Raw genomic sequence first — 11,435 nt, forward strand, 5'->3', positions numbered from 1 at the left:
TAGATGTACCTATCTATGTCCAAAGAATGACATTCTTCATAAACATAGGTGAAAAAAATCTTCGAAAAAAAATATTAACATATTAAATCCAGATCATGGAATCAGTAGACAAGGATAATAAAATAGCTATTTTAAGTACAAATATCCAAGCAGGTAGAGGAAAGCTAGCGCATGATGAGAGAAAGGCAAGATATTAAACAAAGACTCAAAATTTCCAGAAAAGAAATATCTCAAATGAAAAATTCATTGGATGGCTAGATGGCATAAACTTCCAATCTAATAATGCAGAAAAACCCAGTGACATAGCAATAGAAATATTCTACCCTGAAGCACAAAATTAGAAACAAAAATCACTAAAATAAAGTTAACAGAGGACAGGTAAATTGTGGGGCAATACTGACTAAACTCATACATGGAGTCCCAGAAGGAAAGAGAAGAGGTGTGGACAGAAAAGGAGCTGTCAAAATTCAACTTTTATTCCTTTTAAAACTCTTGGTAAACTAGAAATTGAAATAAAATTTCTTAATCTGATAATGGGCATTTTTAATAATCTCATAATAACACTATATGTAATAGTGACAGTATGAATGCTTTCTCTTATGATTTCTTTTTTTTTTTAATTTTATTTTATTTTAAACTTTACATAACTGTATTAGTTTTGCCAAATATCAAAATGAATCCACCACAGGTATACATGTGTTCCCCATCCTGAACCCTCCTCCCTCCTCCCTCCCCATTCCATCTCTTATGATTTCTTATCCTCATTTCTATCTAAATTAATAGGTTCCAAGCCAGTACAATACAGTAAGAAAAATAAAGACATGAGAAATTTGAATATCTGCAGATGATATGACTAGGCAAATAGAAATTGATAAGAAATCTACCAAAAATACTCATTTGAGTAGTATGTAAATTTAGCAATATCATAGAATAACAGGCTAATTTACAAAGATCAGCTGAATACCTATAAGTGACTAAGAGCAAAATTGAAAATAATTATTATTTTAAAATAGCATTATCAATCAAAAACTACATAGAAATAAATTTACCAAAATATATGAAAATTTTACAACATGCCTACCATATTCTGTTCAGATAAATGTTAAAAGATTGAAATATATCACAAGTATATCATGTTTATAAACTACCTTATTAAGATTGCATAATGATGATGCCACTTATTTCTAATTTGAGCTGTATCTATAGCTGTGTCTCTATTTATGTAATATCAATCAAAATGTCAGCAGGAACTCTTATAATGATCAACAATAGATTCTAAAATTTATAGGCAAAGGATCTAAATTTTTTAATTATATATTTTTAAATGTTAAAAAATAATTAAATTAATTATTTGTTAAACTAATAATGCTAATTTCCAAGCATTATATTTATCAAGGTATTTGAGAGATTGGCAGAAAGAATCAAATCAATCAACAGAACTAAAGATTATAAATAAGCAACACTTATAGAGATAATTCATTTTCTACAAAGTCATCAAAACAGATCAATGAGGTAAAGGAAAATCTTTTCCACAAATGGCACTAGTACTTGAAATGGGCATCCACAGAAGATGGACAAAGATAATTTTGACATTTACCTTACAGCACACACAAAAATATTCTGAGATTAATCACATGCTTAAACATAAAAGCTTAAATTCTAGAAAAATGCATAAGAGAATATCTCTGCAACCCAGGGATATGCAAATATTTTAGATTAAAACATTAAACACTAACCATTAAAAATAAATGTATATATTAGGCTTTATAAAAATTAAAACTTTTATCATAAGGCACTGTAGTTAACTCATAAACTGAGAAACTATTCACAGAACGCATTTTATAAAGGACTTGTATATATCATATATAAAGAACTCCTACAACTAAGTTATAAAAAAGTCAAACAATCCAATTAAAATGGATAAAACATTGGTACAAATCAATAAGTCATATAAATGGTCAATAAGCACAGGAAGAAATACGAAACATCACTAATCTTTAGGGAATGTAAATGAAAACCAAAAGATACCACTACCTATCTGTTAGAATGGTAAACATTTTTTTAAGTAAAGCAACACCAAATGCTCAGAAAACATTTTTTCTAGTTTGCTAGTAAAAGTGTGAAAGTTATATCAGTGTGAAAAATATACTTAGTCCTGTGCTTCTGAAGTGGCAATCCTAAATACTTATACAAAAGAAATGAAGATATTGACTGAGACATACGAGTGCACTGAAATTTTCATGCAACACAAATCAGCTCTGTATCACTTTTTGACAAACAGTGATAAGTTGGAAGCACTGACAGATTTTATTTTCCTAGGCTCCAAAATCACTGCAGATGGTGACTGTAGCCATGAAATTAAAAGACACTTGCTCCATGGAAGGAAAGCTATGACAAATCCAGACAACATATTAAAAAGCAGAGACATCACTTTGCTGACAAAGGTACAAATAGTTAAAGTTATGGTTTTTCCAGTAGGCATGTACAGATGTGAGAGTTGGACTGTGAAGAATGCTGAACACCAAAGAATTGCTGCTTTTGAATCATGGTACTGAAGAAGACTCTTTAGAGTCCCTTGGACAGCAAGGAGATCAAACCAGTCAATCCTAAAGGAAATTAACCCTAAATATTCATTGGAAGGACTGAAGCTGAAGCTCCAATACTTTGGCCACCTGATGTAAAAAGTAACTCATTGAAAAAGACCTTGATGCTGGGAAAGATTGAAGGCAAAAGGAGAAGTGGGCAGCAGAGGAAGAGATGATTAAATAGCACCACCAATTCAGTGGACATGAATTTGAACAAACTCTGGGAGATTGTGGAAGACAGAGGAGCCTTGCATCCTACGGTAGTCCAGGGGTTGCTAAAAGTTTGGACATGACTTAGTGACTGAAAAACAATAATAGTTCTTAAAATGCATTGTTAATGACTCCCTTCTAAATAAAACTTTGGCGTTGGGCTTCTCCAGTGATTTAGGGATATAGAACCCATCTGCAGTGCAGGGGCCACAGGAGATGTCGGTTCAATCCCTGGGTTGGGAAGATCCCCTGGAGGAGAAAATGGCAACCCACACTAGGATTCTTGCCTGCAGAATCCCATGGGCAGAGGAGCCTGGTGGGCTATAGTTCATGGGGTTGTAAAGAGTCAGACATGAGTGAAGCAACTTAGAATCAGCAGTAGCAACAGCTGTCCTTGTCTTGTCTAACTGTAATGGCTGTGCATGCATCCTATCCAAGTGATTTACCCAAATGAGTTTATCTAATTATTTGATCACCATTCTAGTTTAATTACAAATCAGAAAGTGCCAAGAAATTAGGCTAAAGTCAAGGGATTCCTGGCTTTATAGACTGTTGACTTCTATCTTAACGGACTCTAATATTACACTTAAAGAGCAGGAAGAAATATTCTTAATTCTGTAAGAGCTAGTCATTTATCTGCTATTTCCAAGTAAGAGTGGATGCCACAAGGAAGAATAGGAAGTTCCCATATCTGCAGAGATATTGCTGAGATGCTATCCATCGTGTACAGAAATATACTATAAAATTGCCTTGTTTGGCTCTAAGTATACAGAAACACACTGACACACGCGCGCGCACACACACACACAATGGCAACCCACTCCAGTGTTCTTGCCTGGAGAATCCCAGGGACGGGGGAGCCTGGTGAGCTGTCGTCTCTGGTGTTGCACAGAGTCGGACACGACTGAAGTGACTTAGCAGCAGCAGCAGAGCTTGTGGAAAAGGAGTCATTATTCCTTAGACAGAGATACAGAAAGAGGCATCCATACGTTCCATTTGAACATGCGTCAGCCATCTTAGTATAGGGAACATGAAACTCACCATAGACAGGGAGAAAGGAGAGGTGGAAAGAACCTTGGACCTTAAAAGAATTGTTGCACTATGCATTGTGTTAAGATTAGCACTCCTTCTATCCCCGGCCTTGCAGTCCTGTAGTTGAGGTGATTAATTTTCTTATCTTCTAAGCTTGTTTAAGTCAGGTTTTCCTGTTACTTAAAACTGAAGGCGTTGTAAGAGGTACACTAACACAGAGAGACAAAGTTTAGATAGGAGCTACATTCTGATTGGTGGGCTTTTGCAAGCTAGCACCATGTCGCAGACTTCAGGTACCTGGCCCTTTTTCTTTTTCTTACTGCCGAAGGGCAGAGTGGTACAATAAAAAAGGATGGGAGTTCTGAATGACAAAAATTGGTGTTGGGCATGGTGCTGTCATAAACTGACTTGTGTCACCTTGGAAAATAGCCATGCTGAATCTCAGCTGTTCCTTTTGGAAACTTTTGTGGAACTTCCATAGAGATTAATGGCTTAGTACATGTAAGGTATTCACACTAGCTCTGGCAAAGATAAGGTATTTAAAGTGAGTTGGCTGCTATTAACGTAAGGAGGAAAATCATATCAATGTTCTGGCAGCTGACTCATCAATTGGGCTTTAAATAAATAGCATATTTATAAGTTGGGATTGATCTGCTCATCTTTGTGGGCAGGAATAGAATACTTGACATAGTAGATGGGGTTAGAAATAGGCACGAAGCCAAGCAAGCAGAAGAGTCAAATAGTAAAACAGGAATACTAACAAACACCACCTTCCATATATGAGTATCTGAGCTGTGTACTAGCACTCACCTCACTAAACATATGAGAAAATCAAAAGCTCAAGTAGTAACGGAGTTCAGCCAAGATCACACAGCAGAATCACATGTGGCAGAATCGTCACTTACTTCAGGCACTCTGGCTGTAAACCCCTTGTTCAAAACTTAGTCCAGGTTGCTATTTGTGCGTATTTTATTAGAGGCTAACCCTAGCCAACATGCTCACCAATGGGAAGCTTTCCCAACTACTCGCAGTATCATCAAGAAAACTGTCCCTCCATAAAGATAACTTAAGCTAAATGAAACAGTGTGTACTCTAAAAACGTGTGTGTGCTATGTAAAAAAAGAGATAACTTAGGCCAATAAAATACACAAGGAAGAAAAGGCTTCCCACCTGATCTCAGATGACTAGAAATACACAGCTGGTAGCCATTTAAGGTTATACTCTTCCAGAACAACATCTGTGCCTGCGTGTGTGTGTGTGCTGAGTCACTTCAGTCATGTTCCACCCTTTTGCAACCCTACGGACAGTAGCCTGCCAGGCTCTTCTGTCCATGGGATTCTTCAGGCAAGAATACTGGAGTGGTTTGCCATGCTCTCCTCCAGGGTATCTTTCCAAGTCAGAGATCGAACCTGCATCTCGTCTATCTCCTACATTGGCAGGTGGGTTCTTTACCACTAGTGCCACCTGGGAAGCCCAAAACAACCTTTACTGACACTTCAAAATACTGAAATAAAGGTCACTTCTTTTCTCCTGAGTAGGGCATGCACATAGGTTACCTTGTGCTCACACAGACATGTAGGCATTCATTTATCAAAACAAAATTGTGCAAGTGGCAATCTTTTCAGGTCTGATGTGAAACTTATTGGTCACATTTCCATATCCAAAAAAATAGAACACATCATATGATTTTATGTTATGGGTCTATATCAGTTAAAGAAACAGCAAGAAGACCTTCAATCAGAGAGTACACTGGAGAGGTGCATTTTAGTATCAAGGAGGCATTATTATTAAGCTCTAGAGTCTGGCAGTGTCAGTTCTTTCACTAAAGAACTCTTTTGCTCTGCTGTTGCTGAATTGAGAGTCTTCTAATCACAAAGACATTCTAAGATAGTCACAGAGGGCTTATTTTTCTTAAACTTTTCCTCAGGGGAAAGAAAATGAACTCCCGTTGACCCCTTTAATCACTTGGGTCAAATCAGAACTATTGTCAAAGTGGCTTCGAGTCTTCATTATTTTTAAAATGTATGCCAGAGAAGAAACTTTAAGCTTCCAATAATCAGACCTTGTTATAGATTTTCCCTAGCAAATGTTCACCCAGAAAGAATGATTGGAGAGTTTTCTTTGTAAAGTGTACCATTGAAGTACATGATATAGGATTCAATGGTGGGATTTAACTGCCTTCTTTAATACATCATATGATTTAACTCTTGGTTGTGATAAAATTGAAACAAACCTCCTTTTTTATCTGATTTCAGAAGGCAGAGTTCATTAATTCCCTGGCCTTCTTGCTCTAGAAATTTCACTTGAGTGTATTTCTTGCACTGGTAAAACTCACTCATTCATTCATTCAATCATAAGAACCAGTTAGGAATCATACATATAGTTGCTTAGTCCATTAATTAAAAATTAGTAAAAAGGAGAATTTTAGAAAGTTGAAAAGGGGATTTGGCTCAGAGACAGAATGTGAGTTGCAATGACTTCCTATTAAGCACATTCATTCTGTTCTTCCCAAGAATAGAAAGACCACATCAAGATAGCTACTATTACATAACACTTCTATTGACAGGTAAAAATGTTCAAATAGAGTTTCCTTTCCTTTCAAACTGTGTGTGTGTGTGTGTGTGTGTACGAATGTGTACTTGGTTTCCAAGCGCTAACAGGAATGTGACTGCTTTCATTACTCGAAGCACTAAAGAGAGTACTTCAAATGAAATAAACACTTGAAGAAGGAGTGGGGAAAACAAAACCTCTCTGTATTAAAGGAGATACTATCTGCTGCAGGGCAGACAACAGTGACTGCAATAAATATTTTCTACCTTGGCATCTCTCCCTGTCTTTCTTCTTTCCTTCTACTTCTACCCATCTTTTTTTTTTTTTTTTTTTTTAAGATTTTTTTAAAATTTTATTTTATTTTTAAACTTTACAATATTGTATTAGTTTTGCCAAATATTGAAATGAATCCGCCACAGGTATACATGTGCTCCCCATCCTGAACCCTCCTCCCTCCTCCCTCCCCATACCATCCCTCTGGGTCGTCCCAGTGCACCAGCCCCAAGCATCCAGTATCATACATTGAACCTGGACTGGCGACTCGTTTCATACATGATATTATACATATTTCAATGCCATTCTCCCAAATCTCCCCACCCTCTCCCTCTCCCACAGAGTCCATAAGACTGTTCTATACATCAGTGTCTCTTTTGCTGTCTCGTACACAGGGTTATTGTTCCCATCTTTCTAAATTCCATATATATGCATTAGTATACTGTATTGGTGTTTTTCTTTCTGGCTTACTTCACTCTGTATAATAGGCTCCAGTTTCATCCACCTCATTAAAACTGATTCAAATGTATTCTTTTTAATGGCTGAGTAATACTTTATTGCCATTTCTTTCTTTGGACTTGGTTTATGTTCTGGATGTGGTTAAGTAAGTGTTAGTTGCTCAGTCATGCCTGACTCTGCAACACCATAGACTGCAGTGCACCAGGCTTCTCCATCCATGGGATTTTCCAGGCAAGGATACTGGAGTGGGTTGCCATCTCCTTCTCCAGGGGATCTTCCCGACCCATGGATCAAACCTGGGTCTCCTGCACTGCAAGCAGATTCTTTACTGACTGAGCTATAAGGTTAAAGAGACAAAAAAAGAGAAACAAAACAAACAAACAAACAAAGAACACCTCTAATCCCTGTTTTCTGGCATGTCCCTGAACTCTTCAGGAGCTCTCCCATCATGCTTTTGAGTGGAATGAGTCTGGTAAGAAAGGAAACAGTATAAAGCCTTAATCATCTGACTGGTTTATTCAACTCACAACCAAGTCCTGTGCTAGAAACTGAAGGCCCAGGAATTAGATGTGGTCTCATGAAACTCAGCCTGAAGAAGGATACAGATATAAAAATGAAACAAACGTTTTAAGAGTGGTCATTATGTGTTTAACTCTAAGCACTTTGAAGTGAAGTGTTAGTCGTGTCTGACTCTTTGTGACCCCATGGACTGGAGCTCCTCTGTCCATGGAATTCTCCAGGCTAGGATACTGGAGTGGGTTGCCATTCCCTTCAGCAGAGGATCTTCCTGACTCAGGGATCAAACCCAGGTCTCCTGCATTTCAGGCAGACTCTTTACTGTCCGAGCCACTAAGAAAGCTCATTAAAAATATGGAACGCTTCACTAATTTGTGCGTCCTTCTTATGCAGGTGCCATGCTAATCTTCTCTGTGTCCTTTCAGTTTTAGTATATGTGTTGCCAAAGTGATATAAGCACTTTTCATACTTTAAAATTATTTACTCTTAATGTATGGATGTGAGAGTTGGACTATAAAGAAAGCTGAGCGCCGAAGAATTGATGCTTTTGAACTGTGGTGTTGGAGAAGACTCTTGAGAGTCCCTTGGACTGTAAGGAGATCCAACCAGTCCATTCTAAAGGAGATCAGTCCTGGGTATTCATTGGAAGGACTGATGTTGAAGCTGAAACTCCAATACTTTGGCCACCTGATGCGAAGAGCTGACTCATTGGAAAAGACCCTGATGCTGGCAAAGATTGAGGGCAGGAGGAGAAGGGAATGACAGAGGATGAGATGGTTGAAAGGCATCACCAATTCAATGGAAATGGGTTTGGGTGGACTCTGAGAGTTAGTGATAGACAGGGAAGCCTGGCATGCTGTAGTTCATGGGGTCACAAAGAGTCGGACACGACTGAGCAACTGAACTGAACTGACTGACTCTTAATGTCAGTCCAAAGAGTTAATGATACTACCATCCTCCTGATACAGGAGAAAAGCAAGAGAGACAAGAGGTGCATGGAGTTCAAATCACTGAAATAACTTCAAAGGCCACAAGATTAGTAAGGGAGGCAGCTATGATTTAAACCAAGGGACTCTGGCCCCAAGCTAGAGTGTCATATCACCTCTTTGTATGTTGGCAGAAAACCTGGATGTTTCTGCCAATTGTCCCCATTGCAGAACACACACACACACACACACACACACACACACACACATACACACACACACAAAATGTTAAGTTTCTGTCTCTGCTCACCATATTGGAGCTTTTTCAAAACCACTTTGATGAAGTGTGAAAACTGAAAGTTTCCTCGGTCCTATCCATGAAATTCTCCAGGCAAGAATACTGGAATGGGTTGCCATTCTTTTCTCCAGGGGAACTTCCCCATCCAGGGATGGAAACCAGGTCTTCCACATTGCAGGTGGACTCATTACTGACTGAGCCAGCAGGGAAAAGCCCATCTCGTGAGGGGTTTTAATTGTGCAGTCAATATAGTTTCCTCTTTCTGGTAGATGCATATAATTCAGCTTAACACATTGCTGTTGAATAAGCATCATGTGTAAAAACATCAAGAGTTAATTTTTGTTTGTTTTGCTTGTTTTGGGAAAAGTGAAAATACTAATAAAGTGAAACCTAAACATATAATTCAAGGTGGGACCTGGTATATACAAAAGGGACTTCAATACTGAAGTAAATAATGTGCTTTATAAGCAAAATTGACTATCCAGTAGCCAATTTTACTTTGCTTTTCCCTCAGTTTTAGAGCATTACTACTAATAAGATAGATGGAGGCTCCAGTTTTATAAAATGGGAAACGTAGAAATGATACAAATTTTCTCATTACTAATACCTGAGGCCTGGCATGGTTATAATTCCATTGGGATTGGAGTTAGGTGCTTTGGATGCAAATTTGGAGCCAAGTTACTTAATATCCTTAAACCTCCATTTTATTGTCTGCAAAATGAAAAGAAGACAACTTACCTATAAAACTTACCTATAAAACTATTATAAATAGCAGCATGTGTTAATGTAAATAAAAGCAAAAATGAAAACAACTTTCATAAACTGGTACATGATCCACAGGGAAGGTGTTCAGTTCAGTTCAGTTGCTCAGTTGTGTCTGACTCTTTGCGACCCCATGGACAGCAGCACGCCAGGCCTCCCTGTGCATCACCAGCTCCCAGAGTTTGCTCAGACTCATAGGGATGGTGTTATATATGATAAACTCCTTAAGAATATTGACTAAGATTCATGTGATGACTCAGCAAAACACTTAATGCTTTTAAGACATTTAGTAAATATCAGATTAACTAACCATCTGAGTTTAATAGATATGTGAATAATTGAACATGTAAACAATAAATAAGGTTCATAAACTTTTATTTTTATGAACTGTTCCTTACTCATCTTCCAAAGAAAGCTGAAGAGCTATTTAAATAAGAAAGTCAGTGTTTACTTTCTTACTGTGAAAATCAAAAGTGCTATGTTTTTTCAATTTTCTATATATTTTACATTGACTTAAAAAATAATTATGTTACATTGAAGCTCATCTCCCCAGTCCCATAAAATATCTTAACTGTTAGCCCTATTTTAAACTGATTTTCTGATTCTGCATAATATATATGCCCTTCAAAAATGGTTGTTTAGTAGTAGCAAAGAAAAGGAAAGCAATTCTGAAAAAGAAAAAAAAATGCTAAAGGAGTGACAAGAAACTGCAAGATTTGTATTCAGTGTTAATAGACATATATATACATATACATTGTTCTTTCATTTAATTTGTTCTTTCATTTGAAGCTTTCTCAAGATTTTCGTCTTCTGTACAAAGGAAAGTCAAATGATCTGCCAAAATGATAGGACCAGATATGCCTGCCCTGTAGAAATATTTAAAATGAAAGTCTCGGTTTGAGTGCCAAGTTCTGGACTAGGAGCCATAAGAATGGATATATCACTCATTTCTTGCAAGGATTCATAAAGGGATCTTGATCAGTTACTTCTCTCTGGACCATATGTAAAATAGGCCCATCTATAAAACCTTAGGCATGGCTGGGTAAAAGTTAAGGTGCTGAGGTCTTTTGGAGCTTTAGCTCGCTAATCTCCAGAATATATAAATACATCTCTAGTGTATGGGCTTCCCTGGTGGCTCAGACAGTAAAGATTTTGCCTACAATGCAGGAGACCTGAGTTCAATCACTGGATTGGGAAGAGCCCCTGTAGGAGGAAACAGCAACCCACTCCATTATTCTTGCCTGGAGAGTTCCATGGACAGAGGAACCTTGTGGGCTACAGTCCATGGGGTCACAAAGAGTCTGACAAAACTGAGCAACAAACACTATACACTATACTATATACAGTGCTGGTGCTCAGTCACTTTAGTTATGTCCGACTCTCTGCGACCCCATGGACTGCAGCGCACCAGGCTCCCCTGTCCATGGGATTTTCCAGGCAAGAGTACTGGAGTGGGGTGCCATTGCCTTCTCCATACTATATAGAGTACATCTATCTATATTTACTTCTATATTTATGTCTATAGAACCTATATCTTTAGAATCTATATATATTTACAGAATATATATCCATATTTATCAAATCTATCAATCCCTCCCTCCCTCCCTCCCTCCCAGTTTGGTATATTTCCCTAAAGAGAAGACAGAAGTTCTGAGTATCATAGAAGAAAGAGTGTCATGGGGTTTGAAGACTCTCATGTCTACTGATTAGTAACTATAAAAATTGCTAAAAGACCGAATTGGAATTTAAATTTGGGCTGCCTGTCTCCAAAGTCTGCTCCCTTAATCACTGTATACCATGCATCTATGGTAGAATGTGTCTGCT

The 11,435-nt window shown here is 37.6% G+C and overlaps 1 non-coding gene across 1 annotated transcript; it reads right to left on the reverse strand.

Annotated features, from left to right (window-relative positions):
* Positions 1-7,973: 7,973 nt before the first annotated feature.
* Positions 7,974-8,085, reverse strand: LOC129654446 (U6 spliceosomal RNA). The gene has a single exon (XR_008715510.1). It is a non-coding gene; the product is annotated as a U6 spliceosomal RNA (small nuclear RNA).
* Positions 8,086-11,435: the final 3,350 nt, after the last annotated feature.

The sequence above is a fragment of the Bubalus kerabau genome, chromosome 5, assembly GCF_029407905.1.
Source record: "Bubalus kerabau isolate K-KA32 ecotype Philippines breed swamp buffalo chromosome 5, PCC_UOA_SB_1v2, whole genome shotgun sequence".
Classification (NCBI taxonomy): domain Eukaryota; kingdom Metazoa; phylum Chordata; class Mammalia; order Artiodactyla; family Bovidae; genus Bubalus; species Bubalus kerabau.